The sequence below is a fragment of the Canis aureus genome, chromosome 18 (genome assembly GCF_053574225.1).
Source record: "Canis aureus isolate CA01 chromosome 18, VMU_Caureus_v.1.0, whole genome shotgun sequence".
Taxonomy (NCBI): domain Eukaryota; kingdom Metazoa; phylum Chordata; class Mammalia; order Carnivora; family Canidae; genus Canis; species Canis aureus.
Genome location: NC_135628.1, coordinates 40,218,272 through 40,235,392, shown reverse-complemented (window position 1 = coordinate 40,235,392; position 17,121 = coordinate 40,218,272). Strand labels below are relative to the sequence as shown.

The 17,121-nt window shown below is 40.1% G+C and overlaps 1 protein-coding gene across 1 annotated transcript in view; it reads left to right on the top strand.

Annotated features, from left to right (window-relative positions):
* Positions 1-148: 148 nt before the first annotated feature.
* The window catches only part of DYNC1I1 (dynein cytoplasmic 1 intermediate chain 1), a 438,502-nt gene continuing 421,529 nt past the window's right edge, over positions 149-17,121 (top strand). The window contains exons 1-2 of the mRNA XM_077856834.1: positions 149-262; positions 867-1,017. The gene's annotated coding sequence lies outside the window, so the exon portion shown is untranslated. The remainder of the gene's footprint in view (positions 263-866; positions 1,018-17,121) is intronic.

Genomic DNA, 17,121 nt, shown 5'->3' with positions numbered 1-17,121 from the left:
TGGGGGCCCGCCCAGGCTCGTCCTTGTTTACGAACGAGAGACTGTGTCAATGTCACGCATTCCCGACTAGAAACTATTTCCAAGAATCTGAACTCCGGGATGTCATTGGTCCTCGCCCAGAGCGGGCTTTTACAGTAGCCAATCAGCTGCATTCAAAGGTATGAGCTTCTCCGCCATTGGACAGTCAGAGAAGCAGCCTAACCATCTCTAGTGTTTTCTCCCTGAGCGAACAGGACAAGGCAGGAACTGGAGGTTGCTTTAGGTAAGACTTAGGCTTGAGTAACTGACCCAAATACATTTACTTTTTTTTTTTACCCCCTGTGGCCATAAAAGGCCATCAATTTGGTTTTCTCCAGTAATATAGTCTCCTCTTTGGGTTTGACTCTGTTAATTAAAAGCAAAGTTATGAAGGGATCAGTTTGTCAGTTTAACTCCCTGCCCTCTACCATCAGAGAATTTATTCACTCTGACCTCAATCCAAAATATAGAATGTCCTCAATCCAAATCTTTGCCTAAGATGGTCTTTTCTACTATTAAATGTCTGGCACGAAGTATATGTTGCAAGCGATCTTTCCTGATTGCCTCTCCTCCATCCTTCTTCCTAATGGCCTTTTTTCACCTAGGACATGATATTGTAGCTATTTATGTTACTGTATTCTCCTCTCTGAACTTCTTTCCCTGAAAAAGATCAAGGTTGGGACCAAGTCTGATGTATCCTTGTGATTCCTTCCTTGCTTTATCACTATTCAATCTTAAACAGTTGTGGGAACTTGGGGGCAGCCCTAAATTGCATCTACACTTGGAAATAGGTTTGATAACACTATGATTTGTGTGTGTGTGTGTTATTTTTTTTAAATTTTTTTTAGCAAGTGGGGACATGGGGCAGAGGGAGAGAGAGAGAATCTTAAGCAGGCCCTGAACAGCATGAAGCTGGACATGGGCCTCAATCGCATGATGCCCACATCATGACTTGAGCTGAAATCAGGAGTTGGATGCTCAACCAACTGAACCACCCAGGTACTCCTATGATTTGTGTTCTTGTACTATGAATCCTTTATTACCTATTTACATAGCTTAATGAAGCAAGAAAAAAGAAAAACAAAAAAAATGTGTACAAGAAGCCAAACAATGAAATAAAACTCTCTCTGATGAAGCAAGTAAATTTAAGGTAAAAATCCCACACACACATTTTTCCTCCCTGGATTACATCCTAAGAAAAGAAATAAAGCAATGCACTTGCTTTTCTTTCCATGTGTGTGGGATCTAGAATAGGCAATTGTGTGTATTATAAAGAATTATGCTCTTTAATTTGCAGAGAAAAGGCAATGGAAATGATGTATTACAAGTAGATCTAAATTAGGAAAGCCCCACTGAGTGCTCTCTTGGCTTACCCCAAACTATTTCCCTTCGTGTTGCGGGATGACTAAAGATCAGGGGAAGTCATATATTCACAGAGATGGCTCAGTGCTAAGTGTGTACGGAGGTCACCAAACTTTTGTCTCCATGTCATCCCATCCAATAATATTTCCCGGGTTACTCTCACAGTGCATTACATTCTCCAACGTCATTTCTCTATGATGGAAACTGTTATAATTGGCAACGTTTATGATAACTGGGCTGGAATAGCCAGGTAAAGTTGTTTACACAGTTGGCTAAGACACTATGTATTACCATGATTAGAGAGTGACCTGGAAAGACCGTGACACTTGTATTCTCTGGCTGGCCAGAGATCTTGGAGGCTATTCAGTGGCTATGGAAGTATGGCAAAGGGAATTATTGTCTGGGGGCAATGGGTATGGACAGATTTGTGCATTCATTCAAGTAAAGGCAAACCAGAGGACTATCAAATGAATTGGTGCTAATGAGCAGCGGGGAGTACCCAAGTTTCCCCCTTGTACACAGTGCTGAACACAGCACCCCGGCTTGAGGCACCTGATTCCTGAAATTTTCAAGAGTATGCTTACCTCGCATCAAGTTAACTATCTAGCTTGCCTAGCAAAATCTGATAACATAAGGTCACTGGTAGTGACACTTTTGCCAGAGGGTTGGACATGTCTAATTTTACAAATTGCTTCAAGACCCTTAAAAAGATGCCTTTTCAATCTTTTCACCTCTAGGAATATATGTATATCTCAAGAACTTCAAAAGCCATGATGGATGGAAGCAAGAGAATAGTTGTGTGTATTGTAGAGTATATATGTGTGTGTGTGTGTGTGTTTGTGCGTGTGTGTATAATAGAATATATATAGAATATTTAAAGTTAAAAATTAACAACAGACTTGGAGAAATTACTTACAAAATATGTAAGAGAAAAATGACTAGTTTTTGTTTTGTTTTGAGAAAAATGACTAGTTAAGAAATGGCTGTTTCAGCAGGGAGCAAAGTTAGTCATGATGTATTCTCTCCTGGAGGTTATAGATAATAGGCAGGAGCTACCTTAGATTTAGTAGGCAAGAAAGGTCTCTCTGAGGAAGTAATAATTATAGGAGATTGAGGAGCCTTCTTTTGGGGAGTGAGAAGGGAATATTGGTGAAAGCATAATGGCGAAGAGATTGGGGAAAAGAAGGCTTAAATCACCATTTGGTCTGTGATATTTCTTATAATTGGTATTTTTAGAGGCTACTAGATGCCAGGAGCTGGACTAGATGCTTTGGTTGGTGTGAAAATATCTTCTTTCATGTATCTCAGACTCAGTGGATGATGGAAAATAATGGCTAATTTTTAAAAAAATTATTCATGGGATTTTCATTTAATCCCCAGAGCAAAAAAATTACAACTAAACGCCTTTAAAGACAGTTTATAGAAGAGATTTTTTAAAAAAGATTTTATTTATGTATTCATGAGAGACACAGAGAGAGGGGCAGGCTCCCTGTGGGGAGCCCGATGCGGGACTCGATCCTGGGACCCCAGGATCACGCCCTGAGCCAAAGGCAGACTCTCAACTTTTGAGCCACCCAGGCATCCCTATAGAAGAGATTTGATCAATGTGTCATGTTGATGGTGATAATAATGCTGCTCAGGAAGGATTTTAGAGGAAGGACTATGTTGGGGGATGAGGAAATGCCTCCTCTGAGAACTGGCTTTGGGAATGAATTGAGAAACATGAGCGAGATTTTGGCAAATTACTGATAGTGAGGAAGGATGTCTAAGGCCGAGCAAAAGCACAGATGTAGGAGCTAGAGATATGGAGAAATAATGACTACTCCATCTGGAGTACCCATAGGAAGAAGGACATGAAGGAAGCCTGGGTGGCTCAGTGGTTGAGCATCTGTGTTTGGCTCAGCACATGATCCTGAGTCCAGGGATTGAGTCCCGCATTGGGCTCCCGTGGGGAGCCTACTTCTCCCTCTGCCTGTCTCTGCCTATCATGAATAAATAAATAAAGTCTTTAAAAAAAAGAAGTAGATGAGAGCTTAGGGTTATATCCTAAAAACCTTAAATGCTGGTATGAGGACTTTGAGATTCCTGAGGTAGGCAACATGGAACTCTTGGAGCTCAAACTTGTTAGCAGTTAAACAATTCAATGCAATAAAACTTCATTGAATACCTGTTATGTACCAGACACTATGATAGGTACTAAGGACATAAAGATGAAAAAAGCGTAGGCTCTGTCTTCAAAGACAGGAAAAAAACATGTAAATAATCTAAAGAAAACATACTGTGATATCTATAAGGTGTGTGTGTGTGTGTGTGTGTGTGTGTGGCCAGGGGTCCAGGAAGACTTCCTTGGAGGAGGTAACTCATCTGAGTTACAAAGATTGAAAAGAAGTTCATAGGCACACGTAAAGGAAAGGTGTTGGGACAATGGGAGAGAGAAGGAAAAGGACCATTTTATTTGTGGACTCCTCAGCTCTTGTCAAACCCAAGAAGGAAGAATGAAAAGAAAAAGTTCTGTGATGTTCTAAGCTTGTACTACGGGGAGGGAGTGACTTCATTAATAGAAGCAGAGAAGTCAAAGGGTCAGGAGGAAAGAGTAGGTTGACTGCAGAGCGGGAGCACCAATGATGGGTTTGTTTGGGAACACTGTGAGTTAATGTGAAACCACTAGGGAAGCAGTCATGGAAGTGGTTCTTGGGGAAAGGACGGTGAGGATTCAAGGCTGTTAGGCCATTGCTGAGAAGTGCAGATAGATGGGTGAGCCTCTCACCATTTTTTTTTTTTTTACATGAGGCTCCCCTCTTCAACTAGCCTACAAGCTCTAGCTTACTTTTTTTTTTTTTTTCTGTGCACAATACTTCTTCTGGAGAAGCCCTTGGTTTCATTCTATGCCTCCTTATACCTACAAAGACTAAAATTCTTCCCTTCACTAAAGCAACACCAAACAAAATAGTTCATTTTTCTGTTTTGGCACCTATAGTTTCAATGTTATCAGGAAAAACAGCAAGTGAATCCTGAAATTAACACATCTTGACTTTTTATAGAAAGACAAGAATTTTTGCTTCAGCCCCAAATATAGGCTGAGCATTCTTTCTCCCCATCCCCTACCCAAAATTTCTTAATTGTGTCTGAATTTTGTGTTGAAAAGCCAGTAAGGGAAGGTGAGCAGAGGAAATTAAAAATTAACTAAAAGAAGAACAAATGTGTGACGAACATATGGAAATATGCTCAAACTAATGAGTGGGTAGGAAAATAAAAAGTAATAAGATAATGCTACATCATAATTCTACTGTCAGATGGCAACTAATGGAAAAGCTAATAACATCTTCTCATGCTGGCAAGTCCTGGGGAAATAGCGTTCTCCTCTACTGTCATGGGAGTGTATAATTGGCAAATATTTTTGGAAGGCAATTGGCAGAATCTGTAAAAACTGTGAGGATAGTCACCACATGTTTCAGCCATTCCACTTCTAGAAACACATCCTAGAGTTTTACCAACAGACAGCGCAAAGATAGACATATGAGATTGTTCATTGCAGTATTGCCTGCAAGAACAAAAGAAGTTTGAAACACGTGTACTCATGAGGGCACGGATAAAAATGAATGACATACTCGCGTGCACTATAATGCCTGCTGTTGGTGGTGAGCCGGCAATGGCTTCTAGTGGCCAGTTACGGCACCTCTGCCATCCATGCAGTGTTTCAACTGAGGCCATGCTCTTGCTATGCGGCTTCCAGTGATGGATAAGTACCTGGCCATCTCTCCTCCATGTGGGACTCTGTTAATGGGAGTTCTTTGCTCTGAGGAGCTCTTCTTGGCTCTGGCTTTGTCACATTTGCATTGCGGTGTGAGTCTGTCCCAGCTCAATTCTGCTTCCTATGCCCCCTTTCCCTCCACAGATGTCATATATGCCACACAGTCTGCAAGCTTTCCCTACCCAATATTGCTTCCTCCTTCAGCCTTTCTCAGACCATCTCCCATCCAACCCAGCTGGGAACTCCAGAATGAACATTTCCCATTAGAGGAGTCCTGCACTGGGGAGAGATAGAGATCATTCTCCTGGTCCTTGCATGTACATATAACTGGAATTTAAAAACTTGGCAATTGGCATTTGGAAAAATCCCACATTAGATCGTGGCCTATGTGGTTAAGAGCTGCCATAGTGGGACGGCCAAGTATAAACCTCTGAAAATGCCCGTAACTAAGGTAGCAAATACAAACCAATATGGTATCCTGCTAGGAATGATGGAACTCCATCATTCTAAGTATTTTAAGAGTATTGGTTCCATCATATCTCCACTGAATTCATCTGTAGAAACTGGGTGATTCCTTGAGAATGACTGTAGGCTGTTACAAACCAATCGAGTGGTAGCTCTGCTGTGCCACACATAGTGATTTTGCTAGAGCAGATTAATATGGCTTCAGGTACATATTATACAACCACTGGTTTGGTGAGCATATGCTTTTGTTTCTCCACAAATCCAAAACAAAACCCCAAAACAAAAAACAGACCCTCTTGCATTCCTCTTTCAGCATCTGCTTACCAGAGGACCTAGACTGACATTACCTGTGTTAGAAAATTGTCCTCTATATTTTGGGGTTTTTTTTAAAGATTTTATTTATTTATTCATGAGAGACAGAGAGAGAGAGAAAGTCAGAGACATAGGCAGAGGGAGAAGCAGGCTCCATTGCAGGGAGCCCGCTGTAGGACTCCATCCTGGGACCCCGGGATCATGCCCTGAGCCAAAGGCAGAGGCTCAACCTCTGAGCCACTCAGGCGACCCTGTCCTCTCTATTTTGTTAATTGTAAAACATGTCACAGACCAATGTGTATATAGTAAGGTCTAATTTCTATATAAAAAAAATAAAAACTATGTATGTGAATGTGGGTTGATGTATGCATGTAAAGAGACTGGGAAGGAACCATACTCAACATTCAATCATGGTATTGAAGGTATGTGAAGAACTCTCACTTCTTACTTTATATCTCCATATGACATTTTCCAAAGTGCATGACTCTGTGCTTTACACGCTAAAATCAGTAATAGTTCTTGACCAATAAACAACATATAAAATACACTGCTCTAGGAAAGGTTGTTCCCCATCACTTATTTGACCTTTTTTTTGGCCATGATTTCATTACCCCACTAGATCCCCTGCTTCATTACTTCTTTCATTCTCATGGTCCATCATCTTCTTGTTCTTCTGCTGCTTTTGTCTTACTATCTATTAACCAAGAACAGACATGTTATTTTTCCATGTGAGATTTTTTTTCCCCCTGGCTATTTCCCCTGAGATAGTATGCAGTCAGGTCTTCCTAAGCCTGTTCCTGGTGGGATCCCTCTCTACCAGGCTGTCATAACACATCAAGGTATAGCAGTGAACAGTGGCTGTCTGGTTCCACATAGTTCAACTAAATGGCTCTCTGGGCTCTATGTTGTACTCTTGGACCTCAGAGTCTACCTAAACCAGTCCTCACATGTCTCAAGTCCTGATTTAACTCAGGTATGACCTGACATTCCCTCCCCTCAACTCATCTATCTTTGACTAATTTCTTTTCCAGACCGATTTGTGTATTCCCCCAATCTGATTTAGCCTCTCATTCTCTTTGCCTTTCTTCCAAACACTTCCATCTTGCCTTCTGGAACTCAGTGTTTGTCCTCAAACTTCCTGCATCTCCAATTTCTTCTCTGAGTATTCCTTTTATATTCTCATCACAACTTGAGGACACCATGTCTCATAGGACTTCTTAATTGTAGATGGCTTTTCTTCTCAACTCAAAGTATTTCATGGCCTGAAGGCAAGATGGGTGTCATCCTCTTCCCACATCTTGTTTGTTACTTCTGTGCATTCAAAACATTACTATTCCTCCATTCTCCTTTAAAATCACGGACCTCTGAAGACAAGACATAAGACAATACCATCAACTACCTTTTACTGCTGTCCTATATGGAGTACGTGGCTACTTCCTTGGAAGTATGATTCCTGTCATCATTCTTGTTGATTTCAACATCACTGTGAATGATCCACCCATACTTTCATACCCCAGTTCATCAATCTCTTCAAATTATCAATATCTATTCATGGTTCACCAATATCTATCCATTCTCATGACTAAAACCTAGAACTCGGCTTCACAAATAATACCACCACATCCAAAATATGGAAAACAAACATGTCATTCCCTGTAGGCCACCTCCTATGCTCCTACAGTGTTTGACTCAACTCCCAAATTCACTGAGACTCCATTCTGCCTTTTTTCATGCCTTCTCTTCTCTTTTCCCCTTACCTAATGTTGATTCCATGGTTCAATACTGTGATTATATTCTTAGAAAACTCTTAACTTTCTTTTTCACTTACTGAGTGAACCAACCCTAGTTAAGTCATTCTATGTATATAGAGTGTATATAAATTTCAGCCCATAACTGCAAAATATGCAAGTGTTGACGTTTTCTTTTCTTTTGTTTTCCTATAAATCAGATTAATGTCTATTCTGAGGTCTTTAGTTAATATGAGATTTTACGATTCTTTCCCCCAAGGCTGCATCTATGTTCCCAGTAGTTCATATAGGCCCAAAGTATCAAGACAGGTGGACATCTAGTGCTTAGTGTCATCCAATCATGCTAGCATCCATTGAGATGCTTCTCATTGAATCTGCTCCTAGATTGTTGGTTAATGCAAATTGTAGCTCTATTATCCTTCATTCTCATCTAAAAGACCTATTCAAGCCTGGTTCTCTCTTTCTCTGAATGTGTGCTCTTGGGTACATGGACAGAATTTCATTCTGCTATTCCTGAAACATACCAGGCCATAGTCACATATCCCATCCTCCTTAGTGCCCCTTTGTTATGACTATACATATTGGGCTGAAGAAAACTCTAGAAGCTGATTTAGGCCTGTCTGCCTCATTTCTCATGCAGCCATTCTACCCTTGAAATGTTCCTAGGGGTTTGGTGAAGAAAATGAATTTCAAAGGCCTTAGGCCTAGAAGGGATTTGGAAAATAGTTAATAAATGCAATAAATCACATCAAGGTTCCCTCTATTACTTCTCAAACTAAAAGAGATTCTCTGGTTTACAGGTGCAGAAGAGAATAAAAGTTGAATAAAACTTGACAACAGCTCAAACAAAATTTAGGGGATTAGTGGATGGGTCATAGAAACCACACATAGGTTTTTATGGATCTGAAAATAAAGAAAACATGTATCATAATATCTCAATAAAGCAGATCTCCCAAAATAGAAGTCATTTTGGCTTCCATTTGAATCTTGCATGGTTCAGCTGCCCAAATGAGGGAAGGGGTCATGGGATAATAAGAAATGTTAGTGGAAAACATTTTTAATATTATGTACACAGACATATACATAAACATATATATAAAGAAAATACCCCAGAATGTCCATAGTGGTTATTGGGGGGTGGGGGTGGGCTAGATATATCAGTATTTACATTTGCTTTTTTTGTGCTTTTCCAAATATTAAACGACAAAACTTGTGTTACTTCTTAATTGTAAGAAAAAAAAGATGTTATTTCAAAAGTTGAAATAGCAACAGATATAGCAAAAGAATAGGCAAACAAATTTGGCAAATACTCATTTGGAATAGGCTTTTGACTGAACTGGAAGGCAGAATCAGGACAGGAAATTGGATCACCACCACAATAGAAGGCTCTCCTGCCTTCTATTCTAACCCTCTTGGGTAAACTGAGAGGTTAGGAGTCTCCAGGCCTCAAGAGCCCATAATCGACTCTTTCTCTCCCTTATCATCCCTGCCTATTGCCTTCTGTGGACTGACATTGAACTACTGTCAGCTGAAACTTTACTTCTATGCCTGTGACTTGTTCCTTTTCCCTGATTGCTGATCATTGCCTAAACTTCCTGAGATTATCACCAAATAAGACATTTCTTTTCCTTTTAACCCTCATGCCCTCCTGGCTCCTCACCCCACATGGTGTCCAAACAGGAATCTCTTATTTGGAAAACCAAAACACTAAAAGTTAAAACTAAAGTCCAGCCTTGGTTTGTATAGAACTGGCTCACTGCCTTAGACAAGCTTTCCTGGTATTCCAGATAAAAGGAACACAAATCAGGCACCAGGTCATCTGGAAGACAAATTTTAGAGGTCACTTCCTTTTGTGATTTCTTTGCTTAACCCAGTGCAGGAGTGATCAAAACTACGTCAACATCCCACTGAAAATCCACTTGAAAATGAGAAAATTTAGTCAGTTATGCACACATTCCTTCTTGCCCAGATAAGTACTGGCCTGTTAGTATATGCAATGCATTGTTGTCTATATGCTGCTAAAAAAAAACCCACAAAATTCAGCTGAGTAAATTTTGAAGATCTATTTAGCTTTATCAAGCAATTCATGAGAGTGGCATCCCATCTAGCAAGTAGAGTTGTACAAAATGGAAGGCTTTTATGGAAAAAGAATGAGACAAGAAAGTTACTAGCAAACAAAAAGGATGGTTCCAGGGGATGTCACTTTCCTTTAGAGGGAAGAGCAAGGGGTCCTATCATGCAGATCACCTATTCTTCTTTGACAAGGTGGGTGAGGATGAAGAGGGCCCAAGTGGCAGAGTCATTGGCACCGAGGGGGAAATTCCTGACTGGCTGGTTAAGAATGCATTTCTGGGAAGGTTGAAACTGTAATTAGGTCAGTATTAAGCCCCAGTTTGGGAACTCAGTCTAAGTGATGCCATTTTTGGGCCTGTGGTTTTCTTGTTAACAGTGCTTACCAGTAAAAGGATAGACAAACAGATGTCACCCTAAAATTTTGTTTATTTGAAAATACTAGTTTGATTAACTACGTCTTGTGCAACAACTTCTCTCTCCAGCTGTGGCCGACAGTACCAACAATAGATCATAACATCCTTTCCTGTTTGGTCTGGTTTGGCCCAGGAGTCTTCTCAACATAGTGCTCTAGAGATCAGTGAATCAGAGCATCAGATTTGGAAGATGCAACCCCTTGTTATTCCAGGGCTTGAAGTCCAAGCAGCCTCCATGTATTGGCCTGCAACCTCTGCCTACACCCTGCCCTTTCCACTTGGAAAATCTGCACCTGGGTGAACCTGTCAACTGCAAGCATGAAAGTCCTTCATTAGTGCTACACTTTCCCCTGCAGATGAACAACTGAGGCAGGGGAGTCATTAAGTCACCCAGGACACATAGGAGGAAACCTGAGTTTTCTCAGTCTTACTTTAAACAGGAATCTTTGCCACACTCTTCTGTGCTTGGGAAATCTCAGATTTTTTTACATTTTACATTTTTTCTGACTCTTTAGAACTAAGAATGCCTGTTCCTCCTGGTCCAAACCAGGCGACTGTGTAAAACTGAGTTCAAAATCAAACTGAAAAGACGCTAGAAACTAAACAGCTTGTCTCTTCCAGGACGTTGAATTTTTTTTTTTTTTATGTCCTTCATATGTAGAGCATCAGTTAGACTTTGCCAGAAAGAAAACTACACTAGCTTTAACAGTAATCACACAGACACACATTCCTTTTTCTTTTCAGTCTTTTTTTTTTTTTAAGATTTTATTTATTTATTTATTTATTTATGACAGACACAGAGAGAGAGGCAGAGACACAGGCAGAGGGAGAAGCAGGCTCCATGCAGGGAGCCTGACATGGGACTCAATCCCGGGATTCCAGGATCACACCCTGGGCTGAAGGCGGCGCTAAACTGCTGGGCCACCGGGGCTACAAGTCTTTTGAAAAATAAATGTGAACATCTGACAATACTGAGTTTGGATGACATGTTTATGCTTTGCTTGAAGAAAGGGGCCTGGCTGTGTTTTGCTAGACCGCACTGAGTCCAAAGAACAAAGGTGCAGGATTCCCCTTCTGTGTTCTTTCTTTCAGCCTTTTTACAGAAGGGTACTCCCACCGTCTCTTGCAAGAAGAGGCACCTCAAAATGCACTGTACATTGGAACGAAAGGATTGTTTTCCTACTCTGCAGCCCTAATTCATCGTTAACACTTCCTGTTTAAAAATAAAAATTAAGCAATTCTTCAACACGCAGTTTTCATCAACATTGTGTTGGAAGGAAGAAATACAGCCCATCCTGTAAAAGCTAGCAGATGCTGGGCCTCTCCCTGGCTAAGTGGGTAAAAGGTCAGCCCCACACCCACAGCCTGGGCTGTTCTGGCTGGACTGGTGGTGGAGTCAACAAGGGGAAGTTTAGTAGGTGAAAGGTCACTGCTGTGGAACAGCACTTTCCATGTGTCAGCTCTCAGACATCTAGTTTCTGTTCATGGAAATAAAGCTAACTAGGGGAAAGGTCACAAAGACCAGCGGCAGCTCTGTAATAACTGGGGCCTGCCTCAACATTGTGTCCAAGGCAAGAGGCCAAGTGCTTAGGCCTCCCGGCCTTTAGAAATTCTGCTGCTCAAGTGGAAAAACAGAGATTGTAAGGTGCTTTAAAGATCATCCTGTACTGAATGCAGCAAACTGATAAACAACCTATGGAGTGACGAATTTGTATTATGTAAAATAACTTCACAAGGAAAGATTCTTTGGACAAGTGGACTGCAATAAAGGATCTTGTAGGTTTTCTTTTTAGTTGCCCTATACCAGAGCAGTGGTTCCTAATCCTGGCCACACGTTAGAATTACTTAGAGAGGTTTTACAAATGAGTGCTGCTTGCTACCAGTTGAATCAGACTCTCTAGCCAGGGGACCAAGCCACCTTTATTTTTCTAGTGTCTCAGGTGGCTCTAATGTACAGCACTGCTTTTGAATCCTTAAAAACATGGACATTTGAAATGACCCCAGGTTAAGAGAGAAATTCTCCATATTCTGCATTAGTGCTTTTTAGATTATGGGTCGTGACCAATTAGTGGATCATGCAATCAGTTTAATGGGTCACAACTAGAATGAAAATGCAATAGAATAGAGGAAAAAAAGCATACTTGTGTTATGTGAGATTTGGTGGGCGATAGGGAGTGGTGCCAAACTTGTTTCAAATCAGTCTGGATCGTGATATAAGAATACCACTGTTCTAGATTCTAGGAATAAAAGCTTTGCTGCCCTAAGCCCCCATGGAATTGTTCTGATTCAAATTGGTTGTTGGATTTTTAAACAGTTTTGCTGATTCCACAGGATGTTGTGGCTGTGAATTAGGAAGCCTGCCATGATGTTATTTTGGAAAGGGTTATGAAATCGTTTCTCCCAGATGGTTCCCAGAGTTAGCTCAGTATGGGCATTTCCTCTGGAAACATCAAGGATGTAAAGGGAGATGTCATGACCAACACTGCAAGGTGAATTAATGGTGAAATTCAAATGAGGAAGAAGTTGGTTGCTTAGAAGTCTGGATGGAAACTTGCCCAGTGTAAGCGTTGCTCTAAGAAAACTAAGCTAGCTATAAAGCAGCCGTGATGGGCCTTCTGACCTGTGGTATTATGAGGTTGTAAACCGACTGTCACTAACAATGCCTAGAATCAGCCAAATGGTTAGCATTCAGAGTCTGAGTAGAAGAGGTGTCTCCACTAGAGATGCTAAGCATCAAAAGAGAGAACTGTGGAGTTGCTATTAGAAAATGAACCCAGGGATCCCTGAGTGGCTCAGAGGGTTTACTGCCTGCCTTCGGCCCGGGGCATGATCCTGGAGTCCTAGGATCGAGTCCCACGTCAGGCTCCCTGCATGGAGCCTGCTTCTCCCTCTGTCTATGTCTCTGCCTCTCTCATGAATAAATAAATAAAATATTAAAAAGAAAAGAAAAGAAAATGAACCCAGGGATGCCTGAGTGACTCCATCGGTTAAGTGTCCAACTCTTGGTTTCGGCTCAGGTCATGATCTCAGTGTTGTGAAATCGAGCCCCATGTGGGGCTCCATGCTCAGCGAATAGTCTCCTTGTCCCTCTTGCTCATCCTCTGCCCCTCTCTGCTCGTGCTCCCTCGAGCTTTTCTGTCTTTCTCTCTCTCTCTCTCAACTAAATAAATAAAATCTTAAAAAAAAAAAGGAAAAAGGAAATGAACCCAGCAATCGTATAGAGAGAATTGTAATAGTGATGAGGTGCTTCAATTTTTGTGTAGCCTCTTTTTCCCTGTCCATTAATGTCCTTTCTTCTTTTTCTTTTGATTTTCTTTTAAAAAGTGCTTCTGGGTTATGCTACATCCCTGACTGATAAAGGAGACTATGTTTCAGGGTGGGAGCACTTAGAGAATATATACCCTACATCAGTTTGAAAGAAAGTGGGAGACCAGAGAATTATTAGATTAGAATCATGAAAAATCTGAGTGACTGAAGTTTCCATGTTTTATCTTGATATTTTGACACAACATTTAAGGAAATCCTTATATTTTTTCTGCCTTTACAATAAGAAGAAAGAATTAATATAATGTACTCTGTCTTTCAGAGAATGCTGTCTAATGGTTTAATCCACTAGTTTCAATATTTTGATTTATGAAAGAATTGGGCAAAATAAGTGTCTAGTAGTGCTTGTCCTCTCTCAAGAAAGAAGGATTTGCTGTCTTCGGGCAACCAAAAGAATAATTAAAGCTAATTTCTCCCTGGACCTTGGAAAAAGTGGCAACAAATAATGGATTTGTCCTTCTAGAATGTTTCAAACAAACATCTTATCAGTCACTTATCAGCCACAAATCCATTCAAGGCAGTACCAGACTGGCCATAGGTGATTTTTCTCATTAAAGTAGTATTTAAACTGCTGTTTCCAGATGACATAGGAGACATATCAGACACACAACACCTGAAAGAAGAATTGGTGTAGTATTGATTTTTCATCAATCAAAAAGTTTACTAAGCAGATGAAAAATAATTTGCCTTCACAGTGGCATTTTCCTAAGGTCTTACTAATAATCAAAGGCATTGTTTTTCCTTAAACACCCAAACTTTAATTACGAGAAAAGGTTTGCCTCGAAACCAAGGACATATTGGTAAATTAGAGGTCATATCAGGAGAAAAAAAACCAATAAACATTCAGTTAGATTTGAATGGATATTTTATCTTGTCTCCACCTCCCACTTTAATTTCCTCCCCCATTCCTAATGATCATACTTCCTGTGTTCACACTAATTCTTTTAACAACAATATATAGAAACAGGGATCTCAAGGTATTTATATCAGTAAGTGAAATTGTTCAGTTGAAAAAGGAAACAGTATTTTATAATAGATAAGGATGAGTTGAAGGCATGGAGATCCTGGATTCTGTGATTCCTTTGATACTGTCAGGGAGAAAAATTTACTCTGCTATTTGACGTTCTTCTAGCTGTAGTAAGAATCAAGTTGACATGAGTCAGATTAACAGGAAAAAAAATCTAATTTAATTTTGTACAAACAGGGAATCCACATGGACCTAAAAATTCCAAAGACAGGCAAAATGAGGTATGTATGTTACTCCAAACCAAGGATGGGAGGAGGGGGAAGGGGAAGTTTTGGGTAGGGGTCTGGGACTTCAAAGGGAAGGAATGCAATTCACAAAAAGACAAAAAAGTACATGTTTAGTAAACAAAGGTTTGTTGGGCCACACAGAAACAGTGGGACCAAGATGACTTCCATCAGACAGGTCTTGCTAGGTTCTTCCCTGCCTACCATACCTAGTTCATGTCATAATGTCGTTACCTATGGTGATAGCTCTCTTTTTGGAGCAGTTCCTCTACTGAAATTCCTTTAGGCAGTTGTGGAAAGAGCTTTTTCTGAGTCTGCTGGATTTTGCTTGCTTTTAACTTAAAATAATCTTCACACCAAAGTGGCCCCTAGGGGCAGTCTGCTATTGGCTCCTACAATACTGAGAGTCTGTGAAAAAAACTCATTTGGTTACTCTAGGTCCCAGTTTCCATGTTGATAAAGATTAATTGTTGTTGTAGATAACCTCTAAGGTGCATTCCACACCTAAAATACTCTTGTTTGCCTAATATTAATTTAATTTAATTTTTAAACATTTGATTCCATTATTGATTTTCAAGTTCTCACTGGTGAGCCTGAGTAATTGTTGCCTTTCCTACATTGAGGAAAAAAATCTTTGATAAGAGTTTATTTAGTACAAACTCCTTCTTCATGCAAAGACATCTTTACAGGGTCCCAGGTCAACAACCATCCTATTACTGCTAGTTATGGTTTTGGAAGAACTCAGAATAAACCCAGCCAGGGCCAGCCACATGATTTTGGTCCAACTTTTTTTGCTGCTTAATGGGTGTTGAGTCTTGAGCTAGTGCTCAAAAAGCATCTAGGGCAGATGCTCGTGGTCCATCATTAATGATAGAGACGGGTGTAGGGACCAGATTTCTCCTGTGTGGGATCCCTACTGTGCTTCTAGGCACACTGTCCCAGAGTTCCCTCCATCCTTTCTGAACCTGGTCTTCCCATGTTCTATGGATTTTGTGAACAAATTTCCATTGTAATTAAAATAGTCCTAGTTAGGTACAATTAGAAACTTTAAGAGGTCTAGGGATGCCTGGGTGGCTCAGAGGTTGAGCGTCTGCCTTCAGCTCAGGACGTGATCCTGCAGTTCTGGGATCGAGTCCCACATCAGGCTCCTGCATGAAGCCTGCTTCTCCTCCCTCTGCCTGTGTCTCTGCCTCTCTCTCTGTCTCTCATGAACAAACACATTAAATCTTTAAAAATAAATAAGAGTTCTAGAAGGTAGCAGTCAAGATGCCTGAGTTGATAGGCCATGGAATTTCCTCACATATTTGAAAGTGAATACCATTATGCCTGTGTGTTCTTTTCCCCAGACTTTGGACACTATTCCTTTGGCATTATTCTCAGACCTTTCTCCACCTTTTAGATCGACAATGGTACTTACCTGTAGAAGTTCTCTTCTTATTTTTCTTGACACCATCCTTTTAATTGTGTAGACTAGGGTTGAATTGATTATTTACTGCCTCAACATTATACTTTTGGTTGAGTTTATGGCCAACTAAAACTCCAAAGCCTGCTCTCCTCTGTCCCCCAGAAAACATAGAGGCTAAACTAATTGATTTTTCAAACCCAGTAGTTTTTAAAATCTCATCAGTCTTCCCTATCCAAGATCTTATTAGATCCAAATTCTATAATAATGACTATCATTAAAAAACATAGTTTGTGTCATCTGAAAATTCAACAATCCAGTGTTTGCCATTTCCCCAAGTTGTTTATAAGGATAAAGTCCAGGACCAAGCTCTTTGGAAGAACCCTAAAAAACTATTTTTTGTAAGAGAATAGAATGGAACACCAATTTTACAACATGAGTATCATACTCAAATACATGTGAAAAATACCACATCCTAAGTCACCTTTTTTGAGATTTAAAACAGATATTGATGATTAAAAACTTAAAGACTCTACCCTCCAGATTGATATCTCTAAACTAATCTAGCATTTCCCAAACTATGTTCCACTAGATATTCCTTATAGGACTTTCAGAACCAAATTTATAGTAATGTATAATATGAATCTATGGATAGAACATTCAGTTTCTCTACAATCTACTGAACCAGAGTGACATTTTCTTTACAGAACTTCTTTCAAGACTGGTATAGCAAATTTAGTAAAACCAGATCAGTGAATATTTGGGGCTATGGTTATATTGGCTCCATGTCTGCCTACTTTTCCAATCTCAAATTTTGTGAATTGATCCAGTGAATGACACATCTATACCAGTATTATGAGCAAGCATTAAAACCACTTTCTGAAAGAAGCTAGTTTTTAAAAATCAGCTTTATTGTGTTAAAATCAACATTATTATTATTTTACATACAATAAAATGTGATCCTTTTATGTGTATATCTTGAGAGTTTTGACAAATGTATAC